The following is an 8,577-nucleotide window of genomic DNA, read 5'->3' as shown; positions in this document are numbered from 1 at the left end:
TCATAGGGTGGTTTGGAGGACCAGAGATAAAGAAAGGTGAATGGCCTGGTTCATAATAACTGTTCCAGATCCATCAGGTTGCGATCATGGAGGCACTGTGAAAGGTCATTTGTGAGGAGTGGATGTTAGAATGGAAGAAGAACACAGGACCAGGTGTCAGGAGACCTGCATTCTGGGTGGAGCTCTACCACCAGCTCATTGTGTGACCTTGAACAAACCGCTCCATCTTTCCTGGGTTCAGTTTCTCTCCTTCCAAGTTGCATGCGTCATTCCCACAATGCGTGAACAAAATTGTCTCCAAGGTTTTTAAGAGATTAAATTTTTGCCTAAGAGCACAGGAGTGTTTTCTGGGACCCTCTGAAGGCTGCTCTTGTGGAGGCTTCCCCCTTCTCTTGGGGTGCCCTTCGTGGCTACCACCCTTGAGACAGAGAGGAGGGTTTGCAGCGAACTCTCACATCTCATCTGCTCTGACAGAGCCACAGTGTTGTGGCTCAGCACGTGGGCTCTGCAGCCAGAGGGCCTTGATCTAATCTCTGCTTCCTCATCTGTAAAATGGGGATGGAGATAATAGACTTCCTTATCTCCACTGAACAGATAAGGAGACTAAGGTTCTAGGAGGCATAGGACTTGCTGGAGGTCATGGCTCTCATCTTCTCCTTGTCCTACTGTCCCTGCCTCATCCTTCCACAAGTGTGGACTTTGCCGGTGTGGGAATCCTGGCTCCTTCTCGGCATCCCAGAGGGCGGTCACATTGTCCTTTTCTGTCTGCCCAACTTCCTCTCTCCTCTCTTCTTCACCTGGTAAATTTATCCAGTGGGGTCAGGCCCCTGGGCCAGCCTGGTGCCCCCACTTAAAAGCACGAGAACTCTGAGTAAGCTGCCTACCCTCTCTGGGCCCTCATTCCCTCATCCTTGTAATGGGGACAACAGGCCCTACCTCACATGCAGAAATGCTCAGCACACCCAGTATCTGCCCCATTGAGAGTGTTCACAACTGTCAGCTTTTTTTGGCCTTCATCATTGTCCTTCAGACCCACCTCAAATATTGCCTTCTTAGGGGGCTACCCTGGTGCCTCCATATGGACCGAGTTTCTGTGGGCTCCCACAGCCTGGTCTCTATGGCACTACGGTGTCCATATCCTACACTACTCCTGTGTTCTAGTCTCCTTGGCATCTGCTGTGTCTGGCATAGGGACTGATGTATAGCAGTCTATGAATGAATGAATGAATGAATGATGTCTCACTGGTGCTGAATTTATTAGCTCTATTTTCTGCCCTATCAGGGCAGAGCAGCAGGATTCTGTGTGCTATTACTACTACCACTGTTATTTCTTCTGCCAGCACTACTACTGAGCATTTACTACGTGCCAGGCATTGGGGTAAGTAAGCATTTCTCAGTTCCATCTTACATCTCTCCGTCATCCTATGGGGTGGGCGTTCTGTTAATATCCTTATTTCACAGAGAAGGAAACAGGTTCTACTGGGGGTGATGGCAGAATCTGTGGTGGCCCAGCCAGGGCTCACAGCCTCTCCGGTCCAGGTGAGGGTGAGTGATGGGAACCCAGAACAATGGGAGCCTGTCGCTCCTTCTAGAATTTGCCTTTGACCATTCTCTCCTTGTAGAACTGCTCTCTTCTCTCGAAGACCTTGCTTCTCCCAGACTTCCCTCATACCCCTCATTCTCCTTCTCAAGTTCTGTGCAACCCTTAAATGTTGGTGTTCCCAGGGTTCTACCCTCAAACCTTGTAGTGAACAGAGACAGGGATGTATTTTTGTCTGTCTGGCGTGTTTTCCCATACCTTCCCATTTCTTGTCCATGTGGGATGGCAGGGTGTGCATCAGAGGGCCCCGCCCACTGGGAAGGGCAAGTGGGCCAATACAGGGCCCCCTTCTCCTTGATACAATGAGTGGGTTGGGCCTGGGCATGTCATGCAGGCTCAGTCAATCAGGGCCCTCCCTGGGATTGTGATGGAGCCACTGGGGACCGTTGGTTTTCTCTCTCTGAAGTGTTAGGTGATAGAATGTAAATGCGTGAGCTTCTTCCCTGGGACTGGAGAGGGCCTGCTGCCATGGGACAGAAGGAGGCTCACTCTTAAAGAAAGTCAGAAGCAAAAAGAGCTGACTGATGGGGGTGGTGGGGAGATAACCCAAAGACATTAAATGGGAACCCTGGATCCATCCTGAAACTCACACACCCTTGAAACGCCAAGATAAAGGAACCATTCAATTCTTAATTTTTTTTTCTTTTTAATTTTTGTCCTTAACCTAGTTTGAATTGAGTTTCTGTCACAACCAAAAATTCCTGACTAATACAATATTCTCTCTCTCTCTAGCTTCTACTTGGATGATGTTGAGTCTCATCTACTCCCACATCTGGGTGCCTAGATCAGACAGCTCCTGAGGAATGAACGTCTGACAGGAATCTCAAAGACGACCTCACCCTGCTCCTTTCCTGGGTTCCCCAACCCCGTCAATGCTGTCACCGCCTACCTCAGGCTCCGGCAACAGAAAATTCAGTCATCTTTACACTCTCTCCCTCAAACTGTTCTACTGTAAGCACTGCTGTGCTGTTTTAGAAAGTTCTCTCTCATCTGTCCCTTTTCCTGTCCCTTGCCATTGCCTTGGTTCAGGCCACCTTCAACTCATGACAACTTCAATCTGTCCCCTTTCTTCTTCCTTGCCTTCATCCATCCTCTGTACCTGTCACCACACTGATCTTTCTAGAACCCAAAGCTGACCATGTCGCTCCCCTGCTTCAAATGTTGCATGGTTCCCCATCAGCACCAGAACCCCTGCCCAACCTGTCGTCATCGTGAACTCTAATTCTTCTTCCCGCCCTGAGTTTCAGCCACCTGTCACGCCCTTTCCCTGAACACACTACGCACTTTCTCAACCCTGGATTTTTCTGCTGGAATTTGTCTCTGCTGGGAATGTGTCTCCTCTTCTCATGTGAAGTACAACCTCAAAAGTCTTCTGCAGGCTGACTCCTCCGGGAAGTCCTCCTCCCTGTAACCCCTGCCCGACCCCTAGGGAGTCCGCTTCCTCCATCGTCTGTGCTCCCAGGACACCTCTGCCTCTCGGGGCTAACCGGACCATGAAGACCCTGAGGTTCAATCTCTCTCCACCCCGTGCCAGCGAGGCATGATGTCGTCGGCTCTCGGAGAAGGCAGACACTAAATGGCCCTTTTCACGGGGATGCTCTGAAACTCACTGGCTAAATCTAGTTAGGTTCTCGACTAATCTTTGATGTCTTAGGACAAAGAGGCACCTGGAAGAAATCATAATCACAGTCCTTTGCATGTGGACAGCACTTTACAGTTTACAAAATGTTTCCAGGTTTATTTTCTCGTGGGGTCTTTACATCTCGGTGGATTGTCAGGGAACGTGTTATCGAAAAAAAAAAACACAACCAAACAAACCCCAAACCTATTTTACAGATGGAAAACTTGGTTCAGAGAGCTAGGAACAGAACCAATCCCCAGTTTAGGGGAAGCCCTTAACTCTCTCAGACCCTCAGAGTTTTCTGATCCAAGCCTTGCCCAACCTCCCCATTTCCCAGATGGGAGCTGATAACCAAGGGAAACCAGAGGACCTGGGTAAGAAGAGAGAGTGACGAATTCCAGATTGGGCTACGAGTAACCATAACGGTCACCACAAGGACAGCTACTGCCCTTACTGTATACAGTGTTCTAGGCACCTTGTGGGCATCATCTGCTTTTGAGGAAGGGTTCATCATTCCCATTCTACGAATGGGGAATCTTAGGCACAGAGCAGTTAAGAGACTTGCCTCTTGTAGACGGGTTCTTCCTGATGCCTCGGTACTGATACAGCACTTTAGAGTTTATAACGTTCCCATCTCTTCCCCATCGCCAGCCTGACTCTGGGAGGTGGATATTCTCCTATTTTACAGAGGCGGCCACTGAGGCTCGGAAGTCAACCGCGGAGCGGAGAGATGGCACCGGGCTTTCTGATCCGGCCGAACACGTCCTTCGCCAGGGGGCTCGGCTCCCGCGAGGGGTGGGCAGGGCCTCGAGTGGGTGCCCTGTCATCTCCACCCGCCCCTCCCGGCAGTGAGCGCCGCAGGTGCACGGCCGGTGGCTCTGGCGCGGCGGGTGTGTGGCGGGTGTGCCGCGTGGGCGTGGGCGAGGGACCCAGACAGGCGGAGCCCCACGCCCATCCTCCCTCCCACCTGCCCTTTCTCCCGTGGCTGGTGGCAGGTGAGTGGGTGTCGAGGAACCGCCAGGCAGCGGAGAAAACAGGACGCCGCAGAAATCAGATTACTCACCTGCAGCTGCGAGTACCCAGGGCTAATAAAAGCTGAGCTTCCTGTTGTTTCTTTATTACCACCCTCTGCCTCCCCCAGCCCCAGCCCGCTCCCAGCTGCAGCCAGAGCCCTAACTGATCGCCAGAAACCAGTAGCTTCAGGGTCCAGGACCACTCCACCGCCTCAAATTCCAAGTGTGCAGCACGGGATTGGGTTAATGCCGTCTCAAGGGTGGCCCTCCATCACCTGCACAGAATCACCTGGGGTGCTGGTTAACAAAACAGGTCCCCAGACACTGCTTCGCACCTGCTGAATAGAATCTCTGCAGTTTGGGGCCTAAGAGCCTGCGAATTCATACCAATCTCCGGTGTTTTATGTGCAGGCTAAAGTTTGAGAATCTCCAGGTTCAGGTATTGTAAGTTCAGATGATGTGAGTTTGTTTTTCCTAACTGCCACACACAAGTTAGAGATGGAACTTGTCCCCAGTATTGGCCAAGTAAGTCCCTGTCCTCAGGGCCTCCATTTGCTCGTCTGTTGAGTGGGGATGAGAACAATACTTCTTGAGACTGAAGTATTAATGAGAAAAGCCCTTCACCATGGAGCTTCTCCAAAACTCAGTCCCTACCATGCCAGGAAAATGTTCCTGCCCAGGGTATTGACAAGCCCGGATGGCCAAATCTGGCGGCCTTTTCTTAGCCTCTCTGTGACATCTGATTCTAGGATGGTCCCACCCTCCTCCTTCAAGCTCTCACCTCCCTCAGCTCCTGGGAGACCTCATCTTACTATTTTCCACCTCTCTCCTTTACAGCCCCTCCCCTCCTCCTCCCCTTTCCTCTGGGATCACAGGCGCCCTGGCCCCTGCACACTCTCCATACCCTTCCTGGACCACCTCGCCCACTCCTGTTACCTTCTCCAAGCTGAGCCCCACCTGAACGAGTAAATGCAGTACCTCCGTGACATCGCCACTTGGTGACCCCCAAGCACCACATCTCAACTTGGCCGACTCTGAACCCATCGTCTTGATCTCCCCTCCAACATGCTTCTCCTTCTGGGTTCCCTGTCTCAGGGCGTCACACCTGGGTATTGTCCCAGATGATTTCTGCTCCTTCGCCCCCACATATTCTTCCAGTCCAACCAACTTTATCTCCCCAATAGCTCTAGAATCTGTCCCCTTCTTTCCAGTACTCCTGTCCCTGTGCACTCTGGACCCGCTAGTTCAGGATTCTGTAATCTCTCACCTCGATTATTTTAACAGCCTCTTAAACAGCCTTCCTGGCTCTGGGTTTACCCCTCCCTCACTTTAGCCAAGGGAATCTTTCTAAGACACAAATCCCATCTCTGCCTGTTTCAAACAAGCCTTCAAGTGACCCCCGGAGCCTTCAGCATCCAGTCCAAACTCCTCCTCCTCCCATTCAGCTCTCATCTGGGCACAGAGAACCCACCTCCTCAGCACTTTGCACGAACAGTGACATTTGCTGAGCTCGTCCCGAATGCTCAGTACCATGGCAAGCCAATTATCTTTACAGCTTTAGCTCAGCCTCGTAGCTTTCTCATGATTGTTATTCTTGACTTACAAATGAGAAAACTGAGGAAGAGGGACACTGGGTAACTCGCCCAAGGTCACACAGCTGGTAAGAAGCAGAGTTGGGATTCGTACCGAGGTCTCTGTAGCTCCAAAGCTGATGTTCTTCACTGCTCTGATCTTGAGCCCCCTTCTCCCAGTTGGATCATGTTCTCTTCCTTTTCTATCTTCCCTGGTGACTAAGAGGATGCCTTGCATGTGGTAGATGCTTGTTGAATAAGCAAGCAACTCTATCCACACTCTCGTTTGAATCTTATAACAACCCTGGGAACTACGGAAGTTTAAAATTTTTTTTATTATGTAATATTTGATTAATACAAAATTATGATGAATGCGAACCCATTTTCTCAACTTAGGAACTTGAACGTCACCAGCGCTGTTGAAGCCCCCTGTGTGCCTCCGCAATTCTGTTCCTTGCCTCACTCCAGAGGTCAACATAGTCTTGAATTTTGTGGTCACCAATCATTGCTTTGAAAAAAAAGTAGTGTCACTGTATGGGGATGAATCCTATACTATGCATCGTTTTATTTGCTTTTTTGACCTTTATATAAATAGTATGATGCATATACAGTCTTCTTTGGCTTGATTTTTTTCTGCATCACTATGTTTCTAAAACACAGACATGTTAGCTGTCATTCATTCACTCATTTTTTCCATCTGTCCAGTACTCCATTGTCTAAATAGACTTCAGTTATTTCATCTGTTCTCCAGTCAAGGGGCATGTAAGTTGTTTCTAGTGTTTTGCTATAACTAATAGAGCTGCCATGATCATCCTGACACATGTCTCTTGGTGCACACATGCAGGAGTTTCTCTGAGATACAGACCTAAGATTGAAATTGTGGCTCATCAAGCACACACATGTGCAGCTTTACAAGTGTTGCCAGATTGTTCTCCAAAGCACTTGTACTGATGAACACTCTCCGCTTCCTCTGCCACAGTGAAGGAAAGTCCAGTTGCCAATACTTAGTGTGAGCAGACTTCTTCATTGTCCCTAATATGTCAGTCTTCATTATTTGCATTTCCCTAATGAGATGAAGCATCTTTTCATTTGTTTATTTTGCATTCTGGTTTCTTTTTCAGTGAATTTCCTGTTCAAGCCTTTTGCCCACTTTTTTATTAGGTTGTTTAGTTCCTATTGCTTTGAGGCATCCTCGGCAAAGTTTTTTGTTTCTGTTTCTTAATAGAGTGAGAATCTGAGGTCCAAGTTCACAGGAGACAGAGCTGGGTGCCAAACCCACATCTATCTGATTCTAGGGCCCTTTGTACTCATCCCTTTGCCTCTCATTCATTCATTCATTCATTCATATTTCTCAAATGTCAACTGATGACCTTCTCAATAAATACTGGAGAGGGAAAGACAGTTATAGTTAAGAATGTAGACTCTGGAGCCTCTTTGCCTGAATTTTAATCTCTTCTCTGTCACTCACTAGCTACGACCATGGGTAAATTTCTAGTAAATCTGTACCTTGGTTTCCTTATCTATAAAAGAACGATGATATGAACATCACCTCTGTTACAGAGTTGTTATGTGGAGACTGAATGTGTTAGTTCATATAGAAGGGTTTAGGACTGTATCCAGCATAGTTGGTGCTAAATAAATAACTAGCACATACCAGGCACTATGCCAGCATAGTACTGGTTCTGGGGACATGGGGATGAAAAGACAGACCAGGACTCTGCCCTTGTGGAGCTCACTGTCCAGTGGAAGGAGATGGACACAAAACAAGTAAATAAATACATAAAATAATGTGGCTTGTGGTAGGGCAAGGAAGAAAACCACAAGGCAACAAGACAGAATGACCGGGCACTAACTTAGTTAGGTGGCCATGCAGGGAAAGCCCCCTGAAGGAGATGACATTTAGGCTGATGGATGAGAAAGAGCCACCAGTGCAAAGAGCAGAGAGAGTAGCCCAGGGGTACATGCAAAAGCCCCGAGGTAGGAAGAGTGTGGCATATCCAGGAGACAGCAAGGAGACCAGCACGGCTGGAGCCAAGTGAGCAAGGAGGTGAGGGGCAGGAGAGGAGGGCGGGGAAGCCATCAGGGTGAAGAGTCTGGATTTTATTCCAAGTGCAGTGGAAAGTTTTGGACAGTAGAGTGTTGTGATCTGTGTTTTTAAAAGATCACTCTAACTGCCGCATGAAGATCAACTATCTATGAATTCATCTAAATATTTCTTGTAGCCACTAGTATTTTTAGCCAGTACCCCTTCTGTGCAAAGCAAAACTTCCCTTTATTGATCTTAAATTTACTGCTTTCAGGTTTCAAGGGGAGCCCCCTTCTGCCTCATATCTGAGGGTTATCGGCCCAGTGTGAGATCTCCACTCAAGATTTTTACAGAGAGGGTGAGAGGAAGGTCTCCCAAGTGGTACTTTATCTGCTCTGTGATGTTCCCCACCTGTAAAATGAAAATAATGAGAGTGGCTATCTCAGATGCAGCTTGGCAGCAGGGAGCAGCCACACAGGCTAGCTGCCATGAAGATGACAATGACGGTAATGACAATGATGAGGATGGCGGGGATGATGAGGATCTTGGGCAAGTCACTGGGCCTCTCCAGCCTGAGCTGAGAAATAAAATAAAATAAGGATGTTGTAAAATAAACCAGTGAAATAAGGTTGTTGGATTGTTGGACCAGATGATCTGTGGGGACTTGCGCAGCTCTGATGTCCTAGAATTCTCTGAGTTAGACCCTCTCTGCCTCCTTTCGGCCTATGCAGGTCAGTCTCTTTCCT

Source organism: Pteropus alecto, unplaced genomic scaffold, assembly GCF_000325575.1.
Source record: "Pteropus alecto unplaced genomic scaffold, ASM32557v1 scaffold39, whole genome shotgun sequence".
In the NCBI taxonomy this organism is placed as follows: Eukaryota; Metazoa; Chordata; class Mammalia; order Chiroptera; family Pteropodidae; genus Pteropus; species Pteropus alecto.
This window is presented reverse-complemented; position numbering follows the sequence as displayed.